At 41.9% G+C, this 24,237-nt stretch overlaps 1 protein-coding gene across 1 annotated transcript in view; it reads right to left on the bottom strand.

The window, feature by feature from the left end:
* The window catches only part of TRPS1 (transcriptional repressor GATA binding 1), a 220,970-nt gene extending 199,729 nt beyond the window's left edge, over positions 1 to 21,241 (bottom strand). Inside the window, exon 1 of the mRNA XM_080909365.1 lies at positions 21,115 to 21,241. The gene's annotated coding sequence lies outside the window, so the exon portion shown is untranslated. The remainder of the gene's footprint in view (positions 1 to 21,114) is intronic.
* Between the last annotated feature and the right edge of the window lie 2,996 nt (positions 21,242 to 24,237).

Genomic DNA, 24,237 nt, shown 5'->3' on the forward strand with positions numbered 1-24,237 from the left:
TTGCATGCTGGGAAGGAAGACCTAAATACCCTGACTCTCTCTATTAGTCCTCATTTTAAAATTAATGAAGGCCTTGGTGTACAACCCTGGTCATTACAAGTCAAACTGGCCACCTCACACGCAGGTGCACATATCCATTATTTCTTTTGGCTAATGTTAGGCACCTACAGATCTTCAAGGCCAAAAGGAAGGAGTTGGATACAAATTATATGAATCAATAACCTTCAATCTCTGCTAAATACCAGTCTGAGAAAGAACTTCAGGGCAGTTACACTAAAAACAACTGCTGTTGCAGGATACACTCTTAATAATATGGAGTTCTAGGAAAGGAGATTAAAAGGAAGGGTGTAAGAAGCATTTCCATAGCAAGAAAGTACTTTAAGGCTGATAATGTAAAGACAAGTAAGCCTGAATAGGAATTCGGCAGCTGTTTTCAAATTTAGACTTTAAAAGACTAAAGACACTGAACACCAAAAAGTATAGAAGGCTCAGCCACTGCGAAACAGCTTCTTGTGCTTATAAAGATACTTAATTACAAGGCACATGTAGATTCGGTGCCTCTGACTTTGGGCCTATTTTATTCACGGCTTTCTGACTGAGAAGCCTGAGAGACAATGCTCCCTTCCCCTCTGTGTCCCCAAATAAAGTTCCACATGAAAAACCCTGGGAAAGCAGGCCGCTCATCAAAGGCTAATCATAGATCGCTTTAACTGATGAAGAAGAAGAAGAAAGAAAGGAAAAATAAACAACTAGGACTTCGCCTCTCCGCCGTGGCAACTCTTGCGGTCTGCACAGCGATCGCAGGTGAAGAGCACGGTTTTAATCTGAGTCACTGTTGATAAACCCATCTTGGGGGCTGGCGGGAGGAAATCCGAGCGCCCCGTCATCCGGGAGGGCGGCGGCAGAAGAGGAAGCGCCAAGGGAGCCGGGGACAAGGCTCGCCCTGCCGGCCGGGGAGGCCAGCGAGGAATGGGGTGGCCTGGCAGGCTGCGCACCAGCTCGCACAGCTCCCCGCAGCGCAGCGCCGAGCTCCACGCCCACCGCCCTGCACGCGCGGGCGAGCGCCCCGGCTCCCCGGCCTGACCCGGTTCTGCAGCCCCGGAGCCGTGGCGGCCCCAGCCCCCTCCCGGCCCGCTCGGCGGCTTCTCCTGGCGCAGCAAAGAAAATGGACCCCGAAGGCTCCCATTTTTTTTCCCCCACTTCACCTTTCAAAAAACGGGGAAGGTACAAGATTTTACTCTTGCGTCTAGTTCTGATCATGGTGTTGCCGGAGCCACACTGCGTCTTTATAACTCTTCCGAAAACACACACACACACACACACACACACACACACAATTAATAATAATGAATGAATGAATGAATGAATGAATAAAGCCTTAAAGCCCATAACTGATCTGAAGAAATGCTTGGGTCTAAACCGAACCAAGCTTGCTTTTGGATGTCTTTGTACCATCCGCAAGCCACGGTTCCTGGGGTTGTGCGGCCCCATTTTGAGCAGCGGTTCCCCAAGAGTCCAAATACAGTAGGAAACACAAAGCAAGATTAACAGGATGGTGCCGGTGCCTCCTCCCCCTGTCATTCAACGACTTCCTCTTACCAGGGTTTGCTGAGCACAGCCTTTTTACTGTAATGGAGCCAGGAGAGGCAGTTACTTAAGCTTATGCGTTTGAGCCAGTCTCTCTCTCTCTCTCTCTCTCTCTCTCTCTCTCTCTCTCTCTCTCTCTCTCTCTCTCTCTCTCTCTCTCTCTCTGTGTGTGTGTGTGTGTGTTTATTAGAACTGCAGCTATCGCTACAAGAAAATGTTATTTGTAATGTTCCTAGATTACTCCTCTCAACAATTTTAAACATCTTATATACAAAGGTGACAGTTTATCTCCCAACAGTCTAAGAAATCGCTATGCGACAGTGTAAATTTGACAGAGTTGGATTCTCAAAAGCCCTACTGGGTCAAGCCAGGCATTGTGGCGCACAGCTTCAGTTTCAGGGTTGCCAAGGCTAAGGCAGAAGGGTGCGAAAGCCGGGGCCTGGGATACAGGGTCAGGTCTTACCTCTAATAACGAACTAGCTATGACTATACTGTATGATCCCGCACCACGAACCTTGCTCATCCACAAGCAGAAAACAGTCTTCAGATTCACAGAGCTAGACAGAGTCCGAATCCTGGCTGCTTCTCCTTTTCGGTCTGAACAATGTGTAGCTGCCCTAAGTGGTCCCCCCTCTCTATGGTTACAGGTGGGGACCGTACACTTGGATGACAGGACAGCAGCCTTAGTGCGGTGCTTCCTAAGATGTGCACCATGAGCCTCACATGAAAGTGTCCTCTGAGGAGAGACAGCGCTCCCAGGTAGCACCCTTTCCTCCCTGCAAACCTGCCTCACCTAAGACTAGTGGCTTCTCTCACATCCCTCAGCGCTGGCTGCTCATCAACCAAAGACGTGTTTTAGGGCTTGTGGCTCATTTCTATGCACACTGAGTCCAGCCTTTGAGCACAGTTTGCATGCCCTCTGTTCCCTGATTGTCACAAGTGAAAACTAAGTCCAACACATTGAAGAGCGTCCTCCTTCGCATCCTTAAAGGGCACCACACGGCTTTAGCAGACAGGAAACTAGCCGCGCACACATGCTGCCCAGCTGGCGAATAGAGGCATGTTCTTCAGCATCCACTCTCATGAGGAGCACTTTAATGGAGCCAAAACATACATTTGCTTCCCCTATTTCTACGTTTAGCAGACATGAGAGCCCGGCAGGTCTTCTCAGAGATCACAAAATGGCAAGGAAGAGATTGGTTTATGAAGCCACCAAGGTACCAGAACAGCAGGGCGAAATTCCGCCTACTTGCCTTTCACCAAAAGTATGTAGTCCTTCCGTTGTGGAAAAGTACAGAGAATTTAAAAACCTCTACTCATTAACCAGAAAGCACTTTTCAGTAGAACTCTTTCTGCTGTGGCTCACAGGGTCTGTAAAAACACAGGCAGACACTACTCCACAGATCCAAATATCTCCTTCCAAGGACTTGCAAAGTCGCTGATAGATAAGGTGACATCAGAGCAGTATGCTTGAAAAAGGCAATTAGCTAAGGTTCCTAGGAAGCTTTGGAATGTTTGGTTTCTAAGGAAGAAGCAGATACTTAGGAATGGGAATCTTACAGTCAGCCACAGAAACAAAAGAAATTCACTGGTACGTCGTCCCCTTGAGTCCTCTACCATAGGTGTATGGAATTGTATGATAATAATAATAAAAAAATACGGCTTCATAATTTTTTCCAAAGCTGCTTCATATTTAAATGCTGAGTGGAGTCATTTCTTTAATCCAAGGGACTTCCCAATTATCAGATAAAAGAAATGTTTTACTTAAAAGGAAAGAAAATCACTTTAAAAGGATTCAAGACCCACTGTTTGGCTTTCAGGGCAACTAAAAGGGATTGATGAGAATCAAATACCCAGAAGTCTTTGACATTCTTACTCTAGCATGAAATCGCTCCACTAGCCACAATCACCTAACACTTTATTGGCCATTTGTTGGGGAAACATGGCTGATTTTTAAAAGCAAAGAGAAGTCCAACATCCTCTTCCTGCGAGACCTGGGCATTTTAAGCAGTGTTAGCTATGGTTCTCCTCCGGAGCATTTTAAGCAGTGTTAGCTATGGCTCTCCTCCGGAGCATTTTAAGCAGTGTTAGCTATGGCTCTCCTCCGGAGCATTTTAAGCAGTGTTAGCTATGGTTCTCCTCTGGCATAATGAGCCTTAGTCATCACTGATCATGTTGGATGCTCTGAGGGTGCATGGCACCTGTGTTTCCTTAGTGTTACAGTGCTGGACCTGTTTACAGGGCACTTGCACTGTGAAGCCAGTGCGAAAGTCATTGACCAACAGGACACGATGTCTGTGCTGAAAGAAAGAATTGAAGTTCAATGCCACAAATCTGACCTTTTCTGGTGGAGATTATCATCATCAGCCTTATTACCTTATTATCCTTATTATCTTTGACCATACAATATGACCATACAATATTAAGTACACCAGTGTGTCGAAGGCGGTACCAGTAAAGCCCAATGCTTTTCTCTCATTTTCAAAAGTCCTAGAGCGTCCCTCTACCTCAGTTTTCTGGAACAGTTCTGCTTGGTTAGGTATCATTAATCATTAAAATGCAGGATTTGAAAGGACACTATAAAATACAACAAGCTAGGCTGTAACCAGTGCTATTATACTTTTGGAACAAAACATCAGGGCAAATTTCAAGCAGAGTCCACTAATTACGTAGCAGCATAAAATGTAGTTACTCTCTGAAACATGACAATCCAATTTCACAAGTTTCTCAAGCCCAGAAAGCCCTAAAAGCCCTATACTTTTCTGGATTAGAAGAAGAAGAAGAAGAAGAAGAAGAAGAAGAAGTAAGAGAAGGAGGAGGAGGAGGAGGAGAAGGAGGAGGAGGAGGAGGAGGAGGAGGAGGAGGAGGAGGAGAGGAAGAAGAAAAAGAAGAAGAAGAAGAAGAAGAAGAAGAAGAAGAAGAAGAAGAAGAAGAAGAAGAAGAAGAAGAAGAAGAAGAAAGAGAGAGAGAGAGAGAGAGAAAGAAAGAAGGAAGGAAGGAAGGAAGGAAGGAAGGAAGGAAGGAAAGAAAGAAAGAAAGAAAGAAAGAAAGAAAGAAAGAAAGAAAGAAAGAAAGATTCTTTCTCAAGTACCCACTTAGTCCAACATTTTAAAGAAACTATTGAGAGATGATTTGGTCTGGTCTCCCCTTCCTCGGGTTTATAACTCCAAGAGGAGCCAGCAATGTAACCCATTACCCAGATGCTTCCATATACGTGTCAGACCTCAGGAGATGTGAGGAGGACTGCTGTGAAGCTGGATGGAAAGAGGCAGGAGTGTTAACAAGTGTGTTTGAGAATGCTCTGGGACCAGCGAGCACTCTGCTGACAGAATGCATGGCAGCCTTGGGATAGAACTTGCAAACCAAAAACCTGTGGAGGGACCTGAATGTTGGAGGACAGGAGTAAAAAGAAGATGAGCAAGTCCTGCAGGCCAGTGACATTGGCACCCAGGGGCAGGATGGGAATAAAGGAAAAGCCTCGGGGATTATTTCATTCAGATGAAAAGCCGGAAGCATGAAATCCTCAAAGAAAGGAACAGGCATTTAGAGGGGGAAAAAAAATCAAGGACAGACTAGAAGGGTGGCGGAACCACAATGCCCTGCTCCTAAGGCCAGAGAGACACAGGAGAGGAGGGCCAGCCAGACAGGCTCATTTGAGCAAGCACAACTGCACTGGGGCTTGGCTTCTGTGCAGCCCGCCACTTGTGACTTTGGTGCAACACTGTGAAGAGACAGGGAGAGCTGGCACAGGCTCTCTGCTGATTTACAAGAAGAGAGAACCAAATTCGGGCATCCAATATTTTCCCTCTCTCAGCCTATTCTTGTAGTTGTTTTGGTTTATCTTTTATCTGGAAAAAAAAAAAAAAAAAAAAGGAGAGTCTGGATTCCACATCTGAAATGGAAGCATCAGAATCCATAAATCACAAAAGGTAACATTTTTGACTTAGATGGAGGAGTTGAAATTCATGACCAAGTAAAATTTCAGTTGAAATGTGGATTTTTTTCAAGGAGTTATATTCAGTATTTGGTGAGTGTTTTTTAGTCTCCATTCTGCCTAAGTCCTAACTTACTTCCCAGCTTCAGGAGCCATAGATTGCCTACAAAGCTATACATAGACTTTTCTTACATTCTGAGAATGCTCTATAAGCGACTACAACTGGATTATAACCCATTTAACTACCTTCTATAAAACATCTAAGACAGTCTTTGTTCACAAATATGCGTCATGAGAACAAGTTTAAAATAGTTTAAAGACGGCCTGAAAAGTAATTTACTTCTGTAGGTGAATACATTAGCATCACTGTGATTGGAGAGAAACTTTAAAGGAAAAAAAGTCATGTGAACAAGGCCTTATTGGGCAAGGAGATGGCTTAAGAAAATGCAATCACTCGCTATTATAAATCCGTAAGTAAAAGAAAAAAATAGGTGTGTGATACAGATAGAGGGGGAAAGGAATTGAGAAACATACTTAAGATGACTTTAAGAAAACCATTAAGAACTTGGGGAAGAGCGAGTTACCTGTTTTTGCTAAAATTGCATCAGGTACGTATTGCTATTCAATTATGACTTAAAGTCAGTAAAATGGCAAATTCAACTATCCTGAGATGATAAAGGAAAAGCACAGAGAACTTGATGGTTAAGTAAGGACAGAGGAAGGGATTTCTTCTCCAGAGGGTACCATAGTATGCCCACTGCTGCACAGAGTGGGGAGCTACTCCTTGAGGTGGCCAAAACCACCCTCACAATGGCTCTCCCATTTACTTCAGAAGAACTACCTTTAAACCACTCCCTGGCATCAGGACTCCCTTGATGATTTCTAACACGAAAAAGATGGTTACTTTTCACTAGGAGGCTGTTCCGTTTTAAAGGAATACCTATAGATAAATTATGCATACAAGCTTCCACCTGAAAGAAACATCAAGGAAAAGAAGCAACCAAAGCAAGGGGAAAACCAATAATAAAATAATAACCACCTGCCATCTGACTAGGACAAAGGGGCCTTGCAAATGAAAGTTCCTGTCTTCCTAACCCTGCAAGCAAGAGCAAAGAGCTTCAGGTACCCAGCCTGGACCAGCCCTCAGCCCATCCCATTGCCAGAGCCTGTCAGCTCCTCCTGCTTTCTGAGGAGTCACTTCTGGAACTGTCTGAGATAGAGCCAGGAGTGTCAGATTCAAATCCTTACTTCATGGTGTTCCACATCATCTTTAAAAAAAAAAAAAAAAAAAAAAAAAAAAAAAACCCTCAGGGCAGGCGCACTGCAGCTATAGTGAACCTGTGTCCATCTCTTATGAGCGACAAGGCTGCATTTGCCCTTTAAAGCTGCAGTATTAGTATTAGGAATAAACCATAAGCAACAGCAAGGTATTGAGGGTTTTATTATATTCAGAAGTCTGTTAAGGAATTCAGTACTTCGAGCACACCAACTGAAAATTGACTTGATTAGAATCAAGGAAAAAAAAATGATGATATCCATGTTTTAAGTCCAAGCCACAACTAAATATGTAAAGAAAATAGATAAAGGCATTATATCTATATACTAAATATTTTACGTTACTGTATTTGAAGCTGAAATGTATCTATCATTTGAATTACAGGACTAAGAAGGAATGGGTCTCTGGAAAAAGTTTTTTTTTATCCCCTTTGTTCTTTGGTTAAACTGTTTTCGTAAGTGCTGAGAGGTTTGTATAAAATGCTATAAACCCTCTCTTAACCACATTCAAATAAACGGAGCTTGTTTTTCAGGTCCCATGTCAAAGATACACTGAATAATTTTTATAAAAATTAAAACTCCTAACTCAAATGGACCATTGTATGGGTTTTAATACTGTTAAAACGCCAAACTGAAGTGAAAGGTAACAAATTTAATGGGCATGTCATAATTAATTTGTCAGTCCAACTGAACTTCATGTCAGCAAATTTAAGGAGGTTCCTATCATTAAGTTGTTTCTGCAGAAACTCTGACATGTGATAACGTCATATAATATATATATTATATATATAATATAATGTAATATTATATATATATATTAGTGTGTGTGCATGCAATAAAGAAATGTATCAATGTATTCATTATACAGTTACCAAATTCTGCCTGTATACTTATGAGAAACTAAATGGCATTTGGTTCTGTTCCCATTTCCCTCTGCAGAAAGAACACATAGATTAAAGAGTCTTAAATATTAAGCAAACTTTCCAAATAAAACTGGAAATTGTCTACTGCTTTACTCATTTATTTCGGTGATCATTATTTTAGTAACATAGGGGAAAACCTGTTACCTGATCCTTAGTTTGCTTTTTTGGGTTTTTATTTTTTTTTTCCTTTGTAGATCAAGACGGGCGCTGTACAGTGAAATAGTAACTCATGTAGTTTCTATCATCCAGAATAATACAGGAGCCCACAATCTTTCTGCGTACACATGGATGACAGGGTAGAGATGAAGACAGACCTCAGCTGAGTCCTGACTAACAGCCTAAGGAAGCCCAGCCACTGAGCAAAGGACCTTTCTCTGCTCTGGGTCTCTCCCTGGGACTGTTAGTCACACTCACAGACTGGTCTTTTAAGGCAATAAGGATGCCATAGCTGTAAGCATCTTCACCGAAGCCATCGGTAAACCGGATGGGGAGGATGGCATAGAGCAGAATCACAGAGCCAGGAGAGGTCTGTCGGAGGCTAGACATTGCCCTGAATGTCAGTTCAGGTGACGTAATTCACTGGACCATCAGTTCCCTTTATTAAGAATTTCCCTCTTGCATTTGATTGGGAAAGGCACATTCGTTCTGGCCCTGAAATTTAGCCAGTATCTATAACATATCTTACTTCGTCAGAATACAGTCAACCTACTATTTCTATGGTGTTGTCCAAATGAGGAAATCCTTTTTTTTTTCCTTTGTATTCTTTTTAATTTTTTTAATATAGGAAAATGTGAAAAAAAATCCTGTTAAACTTTTCACTATCTGTAACTACTGGCTTCAAATTAAATCTAAAAATACTATTCTGACTTCATTTTTATAATTCAAATTTAAATGTGGGGTTTCAAAATAGCACTGAAAAAATTATTAGGGATCCTGACAGTATCCTAATTCCTCAAGGCTGAGGAGGCCCCACTGGAGAGTTCTGGCTGAATTCTTGTCTGGCATCACAGCACACAAAAGAGGAGGTGCCTGCTTGGAGCAAGCCCATCTTCACCAGCAGAGACGGGAAACTACTTCTAAATACACTTCACTGGGAATTCCAACCGTGTGTTCTCTGGGGCCTATTCCTTCTCCCCGGGAACAGCTTTCAGGATAGTGAGTTTAAAACTCCGTGCGCCCCTCTTTAGGAAGGAGTACAGCTATTTTAACGAAAACACTGTTTTTCTCACATATAAACAGGGCTGTCGTTTCCCTCTGGGCTCCACCTTTCTTCTGTGTATAGCCACAGTGTAAGAATGCTCCGAGTCATTATCAGTGGTCAGGACAACATACAGGTTGAAGGCAGACTTTTCTTTACAATCGAACACCCTCCACACACACTCCCAAAACACATCCCAGGGAAGCCTCTGCTCTTAATAAGGGGAATGCTAACCTGATTCTCTGTCGATGTATCTGATTTTCTTTTTAATTCAGGAAAGTTCCAGAAATTGTTCTTCAATGGAATTCAAAGTTGGATTAGGTTTCAAACAATTGTTAAGTTCTTCTACATCATTTCACAGACTTCAGTTCACTTTCATGATTAAGTATGTGGCTTTCCCAAATCTCTCTTTCCCGAAGTTAAAATAAAAATGTAAAATGACAAGGAAAATGACTTCTCCCTGTAGAGACTTCTTACCAATAACCAAAGTATCTTCCAGGGAGCACTTTGAAAAATGGCATTGCTCTTATCTGGATTTCTCTTGTATCAGAGGTTTGAAAAGATGACATGACAGGGCGCGAAAAAAGGAACAGCAAACCCACATAAAATGAGTTTGTATTTTACAGGAAAGAACAAAGGATCCACAATCTAAAAAAATCAAAACAAAAACCATACAAAGGTTAAATAATTCCTCTCCTGAATCCTTAAAGGGGAAAAAAATCTATGTATTTTGAAAGCAATTGACTTCAAGAAGGAGCATTTAAGCAAACATTTATCTAAAGCTCAACGCAGAAGGTAGAATATCAATTTGGTAATAACAACATATTTCGTTTGAAAAAATCAGAAACTGTAGAAAGACCAAAATTCAAGTTAACATCCCTGTGATTAACTCTAGGGTTGCTTAGCCAAGAGCAACTTTCTGCACTTAAAACATAAAACTGTCAGTCTCCTCTGCTTGGAGAGAAAACACACAAAAAGCAAACATTCAGTGCTGTATTTCCTAGACATGAAGGACAGAACTAAGTTCAGTGATCTCTCTGGCTCTTTCTACCTATTGTAATACTCAAACCAGAGAAACTAAACGTCAGCGGCAAGACCCAAGCTTTGGACCCACCTCAGAGGGCATTATATCATATGTCATACCCCAAACCTTGATGTTAACATAGTCTGTTCCTCAGTGGGTTGTACCAACTATCTGCACAAATGTACCAGCCGCTTGAGCTCAGCATCGTAAAGCATTAAAGTTCTAAGACCTCCAAGCACTGGTAAGGTGAGAGTTGACACCCACGCCTTGGGAATCTAAAACACACTGGTGAGCATTTTTCATGTCCTCTCTCTTCCCTACATCAAAACAGCATACATTGCAAGCATCATCTGTGAGAGAGTGGTCCAGCTCCCACTTACAGACTCGGGAATGCCGAGATTGTTATAAAGCACTAACTTCCACTGCCTTAATCTTTTTGCCAGAAAAGCAAAATAGTGGGCCTCATAATTATTTCCAAACTATACCACAATTTCATTGAATTTCATTCAGTGTGTTTTGTCACATGAATTGAGTGGCAATGATCTGCTCAAGAGCAAACAATAAAATCAAATTATCATTTAGCTGTATGTAGGCTTCTATTTCCTATATCACTGCCCTCAAAATATAAATTTTATAAAGAAATTAAAATAAAAAATCCTCCAGCCAGAACATTTGTCCACTCAATGGGAAATTCTTAATCCTTTTAAAACGGATATATATGTCTCTCTCTCTCTCTCTCTCTCTCTCTCTCTCTCTCTCTGTGTGTGTGTGTGTGTGTGTGTGTGTGTGTGTGTGTGTATGACTGTGTGACCGTGTGACTGTGTGTGACTGTGTGACTGTGTGTGTTTATACATGTATATATGTATGTACATAGGCACGTATGTATATATGCATGTATGTATGTATTTATGTATGTATGTATTCCCCCTCAAGCAGGGTAAAAAGAGAGGAAAAAGAAAAAACAATTTGCTGGTAAAGCATGCTGTAATAATCCAGACACAGCATGCTTTGTCTCAGGATAATTTTCTTCAGCACCCTAATGTCAGCGACATCGTGTGGCCCTGCTGGCCCTTCTGAAGCCCATGAAGAAGATTTTCAGAAGGGAAGAATTCTGGTTCTAGTTTTGAATGCCAAGTCACCTTAAAGTATCTTCTAGTCCCGTAGAACAACAGCTCAGGAGCACAGCAGAAGCTGTGCACGGAGTGCTCTGTGTTGCAAAAATCCAGGACTATCAGTGTGAACCCAGTGACGTTTATCAAAAATTCTAAAGGACCACAGGCTGTCAAAGTTTTCTGAGTCATATGTATATATATATATACATACACATACATATACATGAATAAAAACGTATGCTTCCATAATGCCTTACATCATCATAAACTGGATAGACAGAGCCCATTCCCGTTACTGTTCAGACAGATTTCTTGCTCACGGGGAACCAAAATGTGTAACGGGAAAATGAGGAAAACCTGCTTACCCAAATCAACCCCTCTTATTGTCTATTTCTAACCATGTTCCATGTCAGCCACATCTCGAAATGTTATTCTCAATGATACATGAAAACTTTCAGGGAGTAGTAGTAATAGCATGCGTATATTCAAATAAATGTCAAATATGAGATAGGAAATTATTCTCCGGATAAAAAGCGCAGAATGTGTACGTATAATCAATTACAAACAAACAACAATCAAAGTCGAGACTCCAGCAAAGGCAGTATGCAAGATCATGTGCATAGGTTTATAAAATGTATACACATGATTTTCTTCTCTTTTCTCTTTTACTCTTTAGACTAGTGTTCTGAGTGACAGCTTCCTGCTTTAGAATGTATCAAAGTGTTTTTTTTTTTAAGCAATATATGTGTTACAGATAATTAGGGCATCCTTTCTGCCCAGTAAATAGACTAAGGACTGATAGGATGAAGGATAGGAAAAGCAGTTTCCTGGAGCTGGGGTTGTGGTGGCAGCAGGTTTCTTCCTCTGATTTTCCCACATCTTACAGGCAAAAAAACGACATTTTTGTAAAAAGGTAAAAAACTGTTCTTCAGTGCTTGCTCAGCAGTGCAAAACACTTGATGCTTATAAGGTGGCTTTACCTGGGTTACCTTCTAGAACTTTCGCAATTCTGCAGAACGAGGGAGCAAAGTTCACAATAAGCTTTACAGCACACTTGCACACCAACGGTGAGCATAATCATTTCTAATGGTTCATTTAAAAAATTTATACCATAAAAAAATCATCGTCAAGATGAAGAAGACAGATGAGGTATAAGGGTCTCAGAATTACATAAAAAATAACTATGGAAAAAATCACTGATCATCTGGAATGAGAACTGTACAAAAGAAAATTTAGTAGTACGGACAGTGATTAAACTTAAAATATCTACACTCAGCCTTAAAGTCTGTCAACTGAATGGCATCATTTAGAAGTAAAGTGACCTAGATTCTCCCTCAGCGATCATTAAGAACATTACAAAAGGAAGAGCCGAGGCAAATGACAGCTATTTTTTCTAGGACCACTCATACGTTCAGAACTACCAACTATTGAGACTACGAACCATCTAGAAACGAATGAAGCAGTCTTCCAGAGTGGATCATGACATCACACGAAATAGATGAGTTGTTCACTCTTTTAAAGTCAATCTCATTGCTAGTTAGAACCAGGATAGTCAATTTAACTCTCAAATACGTTTGGAGGTGCATCCAATAGTTGAAAGGGACATGAGAAAGGTTAATGTGATTTTACTTCCATCACAAGAGCACACCAACATGTGCACATACGTGTGTGTACTCAGAACCGTGAAGTCAGAGATAAATTGCTTTACTGATCCTAGGATATTCAAAGTATCCCTCTGCGCATAAACTGTATCTGCAATAGAGAAATCTGATTCCCCAAACCAACTGTGTCATACATATTAACACTGCTTATAGACATATGTCTAATTCCTTTGTGAATGCATGGAAGAAATAGTATTGCAGTTCACATGTAGGCTCAGAAAGCCATACTTCAGAACCCAATTACAAAAGAACACGTCCTATTACAAACTTTCCACTGGTTTGCAAATTTCGTAGTCTGCCTGAATTCTATAAGCAAAACCAGCTCTGAATGAAAAAGTTTTCATGCCTTGTTTTCTTACACGTAGGACACTTTCATGTTTAAGTTTCCTATTTTCTTATATTGAGCTCATTTCTTATTATAATATTCAACCTTTAAAAATGATCTTTAAGATTAGGGAATATAAATATCTTCTATTTTATTACCTTCATCATAATTATAAGTAAGTAACAGATAAAAGAATCATTGAGATAAATGAGAAAACGACGTTCCTTTCAACTTAAAGAAAAAAAGAAATAAAAACAAAAACTGTGAGCATTACCATTTCTTTCTAGCGATACCAACTATAGCAAGGCTTAGAGAGCAGACAATGAATCATCTGTTTATCTAAGTGCTGAATAAATGCATATATGCTAAGTCCTGAACTCACTTGAAAATATTTGGAACATTTTCCAGAGCCTATTTTGAATGCGTCAATTACCTAGTTACCAACGTTGTTGTACTGTGTTGCTTGATGGTACTGAGACATCCAACAACCCTCAAACCAGTATTACAAGCCCAGCAAATAGCATCCCTTTTGGATGACGCGGAAGCTCCATCACCCTAGGGAAAGAACGCATGGGGCTCAGAGTACAGAACCTTTACATGGTTCGTGGTATTTCTGCATAACGTTGTAAGCCGGTAGAGTTGGAAACTAAACTGCCAGCCTATAAATTGACATCTTCAGAAAAAAAATAAAAGCACTGTCACTCCCTACAAAAATGCGACTTTTTCGAAAATGTTCTCGGAACACTACTTAAAATACACAATGAGGGGGACGGTTTGATTTTTTTTTTTCCTTCTTTTGAAATTTCTTAGTAAATTCTGAGCACATCTAAATACTATGGGAATGACTGATTCGTTATGTTTAACCGCCACAATAACTTCTAACTTCTAACTTAAAAAAAAAAAAATCATGTATCTAGTTAAACGATTCCTGTTCTGTCTAAAGCTCAGCAGGTCATGATTTAGCACATGAAATTCCACCAACAAGGTGCATCTATGAATTCCATTCACAAAGCATAGCTCCAAGAGCGCACAGACACAGTGCTGCAAGGAATCAAGCACAGAACAGTAACGGTGGCCCCAGCAGACATACACTCTAGGATTTCTCTTACACTCGAAGCAGCCTCCTAATAACCACCAAAGAATTTCACAAATCAAAATGTGTTACCTTTGCTCAAACAGCACAGCTGCTCATCCTTCAACAGAAAAGACCATCCTTAATCACTCAAGAACCAGGGTACTGATAGATGCCAGGAGTGGAGGTGGTGCCGAATGGTTCGAGGCAAAACCGAAACATATTGTTTAAGTAAACCTTAAGGGGAGGGGATCCTACGCGCAACTGATGGAATTTTTTTTTTTTTTTTTTTTTTTTTTTTTGGTATCATCTTCCACAAAGCCTCCCCTTCCCCTCCCCAGCACTCCACAGTAAACAAGCTGCTGATATTAAGACTGTAGCTGCAAATAGTTCCCTCTTGCTTTTCCTGCTACTTTTTAAACTTTGTAACTGTCCCTAATCTTAAAACAGCAGACCAATATTTATTAAGTAAAAAAAGAAAAATCATTTCAGACATACCTATGACTTGAAATTGATGCTTGCAAACGCCCTTAAAAAAATCACTCATTAAATAAAAGCTTTAATCAATAAGCCTGCACTATGTTGATTTTTCTTAATTATTTTTCTACATTTTCAAGAAAAAAATTTTTCTTTAAGCAAAGGAGCTGTTATCAAAGGGGGAAACTGTGGGGCATGAATTAAAGTCTGTAGTTCTCACAGGAGAAACTAAAACCGAATAAAGTAAATGAAGGCTGCCAACCATCTAAGATGAGAACTCAGCAAGGGACTGGCGAGTGCTAAATATTTTGATGATAATAAATGTATTAGTGACCACCCTTCCTCTCTGCGAGACATCTTGTTTCATGATATCTTATTCCTTAGATGACCTCTGGATATGGAAGTGGTGAAAATAACTCAGACATGAAATCTGGTACCCTTACAACAAAGACTTAAACCTCAGCAGCAGCCAGTATGAGGAACTTTGACACTAAGCTCTGTCCCACAAATGGGAAGGAGGGCCCCACTTTTGGGTGGAGTAGCTTTTCCCAAGGAAGGAAATACTGACACAATTTTTTTTCACCCCAGAAAGATTTTGTTCCTTGCCAACTTCTGAAGTTGGCCCCTGTCAATGTTAAGGTGTCTCTTAAAAGTAGATGGAGTTATATTTGCCTGTGAGAATTCTAGAGGAAAGAAAACGATTATTAAAGTTAAGTTAAAACACTAGGTGATTAAAAAAAGGTCTGCTGATGCCATTTAAATTTCTCCAGGTGAAAAACAGAACACTTCCAGGAGGAACAAGCTGACCCTTCAAACTCATGCTTTCAATACAAAACTACACTTTCAAAACATTTCATCTGTTTTCCTTCCTCTGCACATAAAAATGATTAATGTCACAATTAAATATCCATATTTAGGCTCCTTGTAACAGGTGTGGCGTTTTCTATATAAACGTATTCACTGACCTGTCACCATTGATAACCTTCCTTAATTAATCTCGATTAAAACAAAACTTGTTGGGTTCCCCCCCTTTCAAATAGTAAAAAAATAAAAGTAACACAAACACACATTTTCCCTGCAAACTCCCAAACTGTTTAAATTACGGTAACCTCAAATACACCAGCCATCCAGGAGAAAAACTGAGGAATTACAGCAGAGCTCAGCAGGAGCGAGTTTTAATAACAGATTGAAAAAACAAGAATAAAAATAACTGTATCAACGGAGATTTTCTTCCTCAGGCCACAAGCCTGTTCTTACTTGAACTTTTTTTTCCCCTAAAAAAAAAAATAGCATTTTGGCCACCAAAACCAATGCAGAACATTATTAAAAGTTAAAAGCTACCAATTACTTCTGTCTGTTCTTTTAAAGCAAAGTTTGGCATGACGTCAGTTGGTTGAGAGAAAACAAGAAAGAAAGAGAGAGAGCAGGAGAGAAAGTTTCCTACTTGTATAAACTGAACACCAGGGAAGATGTCTAGCCACTTGTAAAGCATTTACTGCAGGTTTTTAAAGCGCTAGCAACATTTTAAAAATGAAAAGTAATTTTTTTAAAAATTCTTTCGAATGCACCATGCGACACAGCCAGCCTGGGTGTTTGTGTTTCTACTCCACCTCAAGGGAAAAACTTATTTCAAAGGTGCTTCAGATCTGAAGTACACTGATAATTCCATCTTTGTTTTTGGTATTTGGAATTGTGCTAAGAGGGGGCAAGAAGAGATGGGAGAAGAAGAAGAACTCTAAGGCAAAGCTACAATGGTCCCGGTAGGCATCATCTCTAGCAGGCTCCTCTGGACTGGCTTGTAACAATCTAAATAATGTTCAGCATCTTGCAAATTCGGTAAAAGCGTTTCCTTATGCCCCAAGATCTTTCCAAGCCAACAAAATATCTCCATTCTTGTATCCTATGGAGAAACAAACTAGAGGTCTGCAAATTCACTTCCCGGGGAAATAATGAACGCAGAGTGATAGAAAGACCCCCAGTGTGGCCAAAGCTATACCTTTTTCAGTATCGCTTAGGAAGGTTATCAATAATAGAACATTGAATGCAAATTCTTTGGACCAACGTAAAACAGGCTGCGCTCTATTTGCAACTAAGCAATAGTCTGAAAGCAAATCTTGGCGTTTTTGGGTATCTCAGAAGACTGATGAAAAAGTTCAGGAGACAAGTGGTTTGATAATGTTAAAACCAACTGTTCGGCTTCTGAAATGAAAATACTCATGTGAAAGCATGTTGAGTCTTTTCTATACATGAGCACAAGCATAGTTGGAAAATGATGTTAAATTTCAGCCTGATAAAGCCAAATGCCTGCACATTCTACCTACAGAGACTCCACCAGATCCATAAATCCCGATCTGACAACAGACTTCACTTCTTTCTATATATCCCCAAATGAAATGTAGCTATCCCATAGATGAGCTGCATCTGTATGTCTGTATATATTATTCATTCCCCAACAGCTCAATCAATAATAAGGAAGCACAGGAAAAATAATTAGTTATCCACAACATTAGTAATCAGAACTAAGAAAAGAAGAAAGTCTGTTACCTGAAAGCTGGGCCAGAGAAGACCAACAGGAAGCAAGGACATACAAATTGTCTGTTCTTTATCAAATTGTAACTCCTGAGCTACAATATTTGAGACAGAACTGTCTGAGTTTATAGTTTTCTAGGCCTGCCAAAAACAGATGCAGGCTACCACACTAGCTGTCCCGAGGAAACTAAATTAAGCAGAGGCAAATACCAAGTGGAAAGTTGTCAGTGTGCTGAATGAATGGCTTCATTTTACACACCAGAGGATATCTTCATGAGGATATGTTTTAATGGGAGCCAGTCATTTTTATTTAAAGCTCATCACTTGTTTCAAAAATAATAATTTCCCTTGAAATCAATTATAGACACCTGTCCACAACTCTCTGAAAGTCTATTTTGTTCTGTGTACAATAACACAGTGTTTTGATAATATTGTTTGCTCTCAAAGGATGTACTTAAGTAACAAGAATTTCATATATAAATATATGCATAATATCAGAAAGCCAGCTATGAATGCTAACAGCAATTTCAATTTCAAAATAAAGTTCAGGCTCAGAAACGAAGTCTGTTTCAAGTTTAAAATTTTTCAGCCCTGCTTATTGACTTCAAGAGCTAACCAAACCTCACTCCCTTGCTTATTTATTAATAGATAATGCATTTATCTCTAGAAGCTAATAGTGGCTTCTCTCTGTGTATAGACCCATGTATGTGTAACAATAAAAATACTGATAACGATGATGATAGCAACATTAGAAAAATCACCATTATATACTAGATCTAAGAGCCGGTCTCCCACAGATGCATTCGCATCCCTATTTAGAAGGTTTTCTTAGGAATGAAGATTTACCTCCGTGCTTTACAGAGACCTATAGAGGAAACTAGAATAAACTCAGGAGCGTTATACGACTTAAAAGAAAAGTAAACACAGTGCCAAAAACAACATCAGGGTATATGTAAGTCACTCACAATTAAACGCACACTGATTTGAACGCTAATCTGGCTAGTGTGAGCGCATGTAGAAATGCATGCAGAACTGTTCATAATATTAGCAGTCAAAGTGTGGAGCTCTGAATTCAACTTAGGATTCAGAACCTCTCCGGTCACTCTCTTTGGAACCTTTAATGCCAGCCTTAACAAAGGACAAGAACCACCCAGCAGCACACACAGGAGCAATCCCAAAAATTCACAAGTGACAAACTTTTTTGCTTGCTATTTCCCACCAGCTATTTGAGGAGTATCAGAGTATGAATGCAAAAAAAAGTGTTCCACACAATCGTAGCTTACCCTGCAGCAGGCATATTCGGAGGCCATGAAAATCAGCTCAGCAAAGGTATATAATACTCTGCCGATAGAGTACCGATGAAGCTTCCCAATATCTTGTGGTTAGAGAAATCACGGCAGAGCAAGACACGATTCCCTCCTCTGCAATCTTATTTTCACAGTACTAACAGCTAAAATAATCACCAAACTAGCATAATCAGAACCCTGTCTATTCGACTGACTGCAGATGATTTTACACTCAAGGGTATAGCTTTCAAAGGCAGTTCTGAAGTCTACAGGAGGATAAACTTCGTGAACATACAAGTTTAACTTGTGAAGTTTGAGCATGCCATTAATAAACTTTCGCTCAAAGGTTAAAAAAAAAAAAAAAAAAAACAATCCTCAGAATGTTGGTATCATTTCCAGACTGTCTTGTCAGCATCGAAACTTACAGGAAACGCTTCATCTTCCCATACAAACCCTGTATTTATTCACAACCCTGTCGTAGTTGGGGAAAGGAAAAGGGGGGAAAAGCCGCACAGTGATTATTTTAGAGCCTTGGCTTTCCACACCCGTATAGCCTGAGCTGAAAGAACCTCAGAAGCAAGTGAACAGCATGTAAGAAACTGCCCAGGAGTGAGGTTAGGGACTTTCATTCTCATTTTGCCCACGTTAAGGACCTGCTGGCAGCAGTACTTTGAGGACAGTCCCTAACAAGTTTAGCCCTGGCAGCTTCTTCTAACTGATCAACTCTTTCTAAAACCTGCAGCGAAGATCGAGATGCTACAGAGGCTGGTGGGTTTGCGCTAAGAAGTTTACAACACTCCGAAGGCTTGTCGAAAAGTCTACTTTTTTATTTTAATTTTTTTTAAGCTTTAGCAATTAAATTTAGCCAAGCAGGCCTAGAATGATCACTTCTCTGTAATCTTGTCTCAGGCCCCTTATCTGTATTTTTGCTTTTGTGCTGATTATCTATCTCTTTCCCTGTTCACCTGGAGAGCATACAAAAGTTCAGTGAATCGGCCTAACTTGTGTCTGATTTTACTTCTTCACTGGTCCAGTCCCCTTTCACTTACCTTGTTTAAAATGCTAGCGGTGATTTCCCCAAACCGGATAAAGGATGGATATTCTATCTTAATTTGGATTCACAATTAAATCCATAGCTTTCACTCAAAAAATAAAAAAAATAAAAAACTTTCAAAAGAGCAAATCTGAGGCCTAAAAAGATACGGGGAAAGTCAGCCAGGTCTTAAAATGTTGTGAGTCCAAACAAGATTCTCTCTGAAGCCCCGTAAGTAAGTCCTCTCAGTTCAATGGCTTTAGGATCCTAGAGCCATAAAACAGTTAGTGACTTCCCTGGTGAAAGGGGAAACACGTCCATCTCAGACAGGTACTCACAGAAGAAGAAGGGAAAAAAAGAAAAAAAAAAAAAAAAAAAAAAAAAAAGCTTTCCCCGGCCACAAAAACAGCTTTGCACTTCAAACAGCTCCAACCTCTGCTTCACCCTCAAATTATTCATGGGGTCCTATAATCCTGGAGTTATTTGGAGGGACAGAGGTGTTTGCCTTGGCCTTTCAAAGATGCGTTTCAGACTGTACAGCCCAAACAGGAACTAGACAGAAAGCAAAGAGCCTGTCTGCCTGCATGTCCCACCGCTGTCAGGCGTTTAATCACCAGCCCGTGTCCCCTGACCCGCTCGACACATGGCGCATCAAACCGCACCGTAGAGGAAGTCTGCCCCTTGCTCAGCCCCTACGGAAGCGCCCTGGCTACAAGGCCCTGCCTCATGGTAGCGACAGGGCACAGACCCCTGGGCCCAGGCTGCCCTGAGGTGCCCAGAGACGGGTCTACCCGGAGAGGATGCCACCGGCTCTCCCTCCAAGCCCAGCTGGGCCTTTAAGGGAAGAAAGTTTGGATCCTGCTGGCTTTGCAAACTCAACTCCTCAAAGCCAAAGGCAGCCTAGGCTGTTCTGCCACTCTGTGGGCCACTCCAAGACGCCCCCCTCTCGGCAGCCCTCCCCACCCTCCCAAGTTCACCCAACTTACTACTCTGCATGCCGTTGCCTAGTCTGCTCCCGGTCTGCCAGGAGCCCCCCAGAAAACTTGCAGCAGCGGCGGCGGCGGCCCCTCGGGTCCAGCCACCTCCTGATCCTCTGCTGCTCCCGGTAGGAGAGAATTAAAATCAGCCAGCGAGACACAGCGAGGGGGAGTGGGGCTGGGAAGGGGGGGGAGGGGGGCACCGGCCTGAAACTTCTTTTTTTGGCAAATCGGGATTTGTTTTTCCTCCTCCCCGGCGGCTGAACTTGACCCTCCTGACTCTGGGGGCTACTGCAGTTTGAAGTCCTTCTGGTTTCCAGGGCTCAGATGCCTTAGACTTAGCAAAGGGGGGAAAAGAATAAAAAAAAAAAAGAGGAATTGGGGGAGTTGGTGGAGGGGGGGTTGTAAGGGGAACAGAAGAAAAGAAAGAAAGAAATCACACGCGCAAAGGGGGGTGGGGGGGGAGGAAGAAAGAAAATGCGTGTGAAACCCGAGAAGCCTGCGCTTGCTGCACACTCTCTCCCTCGGCTGTGCTTGGTTTTTTTTTTTTTTTTTTTTTTTGCTTTTCAAAGAAAGTCACTTTTAATTCCCAGGGCTCCCCGCTCGCGATCGCCCACATTTTGCGCACACTCGCGCGGGCGCAGCGCTCTCCCCGGCCGGCTGAGCCCGCGCCCCCCGGCCTGTGCCCGGCTCCCCCTTACCTGTTGATTAATCGTCAGGAACACCCTCCGCAGCCCGAAAGATGGTGGCGAGGCGGCCAGAGCCATGAACCGTCTTCTGTTGTTTGCAGAGTTGATCTTGGATTATTGGGGGGGGGGAGAAAAAGGTCTTTCCTGCCTCCCCCCCTTTCCCTTCCCTCCCCCCCCAGGGGAAAAAAAAAGAGAGCGCGAGAGAAAGAGAAAGGAAATAGAGCTAGGATGTGCCCGGTGCCGGGTGGGAGAGGGGAGGGGGTGTTGTTGGGGGTTTTTTGTTGTTGTTGTTGTTGTTGTTAAAGGAGAGGGAAAAAAAATAGGCAGAGGCGAGAGAGCGATGAGGAGGACGCTAGGTCCGGAGCCCCCCCGAGCCGCAGGGAGAAAGAGGACGCTGGAGATTTGCAACGAGATCGGGTCTTTATCAGAAATGTTATCGCTTGTCAGGACCTCACTCCCCGCGCATTACGTCAGTTTCAAGACACCAACACTATTAATATCAAAGGAGCCTTCGCGGAGGAAAGCGCCACCCCAGACTGAGCTCCCTTAAAGAGACAGGCGCGTCCCCGCGCCGCCGCCGCCGCCGCCCCGCCCGGCCCCGAGCACCCGCCGGACCGGCCGGCCGCACCAGCCCGCGACAACTGGGGACCCAGCGCGGGCGCGCGCCGCTCCTCCCGCCCCGCCCCTCCCCCACCGGACGGGCTGGGGGGAGGGGGAGGCTGCGCTGCCCTGGCCCAGGGCCTGGAGGCCGGGACCTACCTTGGGGGGGGGGGAGAGAAGGTTGGGGGTGGGGGTGGAGGGGGGGGAGGATGCGTGGCAGCCGAGGCGATGCTGCCCAGATTCTGGAGATGCTGTCCTGGGAGAAGGCAAAAGAACTCTCAAAGTGCTTTTTACCTTTCCCCTCCAGCGCGCAATTAAAGGATGTGTGCGTGCGTGCATGTGTGCATGTGTGTGTGTGTGTGTGTGTGTGTGTGTGTGTGTGTGTGTGTGTGTGTGTGTGTGCGCGCGCGCGCGCGCGTGTGTGCACCCCCCTCCCCCGCCCCCTCCCCCGCCCTTTATCTGTGGCTAGAAGTCTTAGGATACCTCGGGGCCGTGGTCAGGATTTCCCAGGCTTTGGATGGTAGGAGGGCTTCAGGAGAACAACTTGAACTCTATCCTGAGTTGGAGAAGGGCGGACGGAGGTTGCTATGGTTTTCTGAGCTGAGAAGCCAGAAACTCAATTGGGTGCTTTAAGGGGGTACCACGAAACAGATAAAAATGGGGACGTTATTCAGACACTGCCAGGTTAATACATGCCGGGCCTGTGGGGTTCTCCAGGCAGATAAGGAACTCTGAACCAGGCGTGACATACTTTTCTTAGCATTTCTCTAGCTACGAGAAATTGCTTCAGCGTAAAGTTCATGAAATGAGCAGGCTATCTTTCCCTTTAACTTCTAAAGATCAACAATGCATAAAACATTACCAAGACAGAATTCAAAGTATAGGAGGTGTTAAAAAAAAAATAAGTAAACATTTCTTGGGCTTTTGGACTTCATTTTCTTCAGTTGAGTGACTTTAAGTGGTATGTTTTTCCTCTAGCGAAAGTCAACTTAAACTAATTTTGTGCTAAAAGAAGAAACATCCTTCTCTGAACTACAACATGATTAAAATTGGACTTTTAGAGGTAGAATCACAAGTCTGAAAGCAGAAGGTGCAGTGATTTTTTTCCCCAAATATTTTTCACTGATTCGTGTATCTTTTTGCAGAAAAGATAAGTGTTTTCCAGACATGCTATTATGAAAAGTAAAAAAGCCAACCAAACACACACACATAGTGTGTGTGTATGTGTGTGTGTGTGCGAGCGCGCGCGCGCAGCTTTAGACCCTCCCTCTTTTTCCTAAAACAACCGTATTTTTACTTAGCATGCTCAGATGGCCCTATGCTTTCTGGTCCAGATGTGTTTCGGAGGCTTGTCATGTACCAATGAATAGAAAAAGCAATAGAGAAACCAGTCAGGTGAAGAACAGTCAAAATGCAGTTTCACAATGAGGCAACAATATATTCCCTAAAGGAGGGAGAAGATAATGTTGCTCATATGCATAAAGTTATTCATGTGGCCATCAGTTTAAATTTTTTAGCAATATTAGATTTATAAACAGCCATGCATGTAGAGAAATGTAATAAGAAAATCATCAGTAAATTTTACAGTCAACTCCTAATGACCACCTGCATATTTCCACACTGGAGCCATTTAACACTGTCCAGCCCCAATTTCCCCTATAAAAAGTATTTCTATATTAAATATGGGCCTTTTATTTTCTTTGTCAAGTCATGAATTAGCTCGCTGACGTTTATGGAAATATTCACAACCCGGGGAGAAGAAGTTTTATTCAGAAAAGTAATAAGGATCAGAGTGAAACATTCTTTGAATATGACTAACTGAAAATATTAGCTCAAATAAATGTGGAAAGACAGACCCAAGTAGTTACACTGCTTGTGTCGAAAGGGTTAAAAGACCTGAACCTGCCCAGTCTAGTATCTAGCTGATAAAATCTGAGAAAACACCATCACAGCAAAGTCAAACAGTACAATTTATCACAAGGATTAGTCCCCTAATCTCCTATTGCTCCCCCAGATTTAAATGACATTTTAAAAGGGGAAGTGATCTTCCTCCCAGTCACCCTCAAATCTAAGGCACTCGTCAGAAGTGAAAATTTACACACATGGAGCAATCATTGATTAAATTGGTTCAAAAAAAAATCAAATTACACGCTTTTGCAGGCACAAAACCCTTGAGATAGCTGGTGTTTTTCCACCTGTAATAATACAAAATCTAACCATTAAGTATACCCAAATTATATGTTATATGACAAAGTAAAGCCAAAGGTCCAGGGGTGAATTATGTCCTTTAATTGAAAGGATAAAGTTACACACCAGGTACTGAAGCCAATAAGTTCATGGTTGCTTAAAATTCTAATGAATGAAGTTTCACGGACTCAATTTGGCTGAAGTTTGCCTGAGAAATTAAAAAGAAAAAAAATTCTTCATGTTACTTTTTGTATTTCTAAGCTAGGATCAGAGCGCTGCCGCGTCAGGCCGTTCACATCAGCCTCGAAATGTCTGTGCGGAACCCAATAAAAGCACAAATATTTTCAT

The sequence above is a fragment of the Micromys minutus genome, assembly GCF_963924665.1.
Source record: "Micromys minutus genome assembly, chromosome: 33".
Lineage (NCBI taxonomy): Eukaryota > Metazoa > Chordata > Mammalia > Rodentia > Muridae > Micromys > Micromys minutus.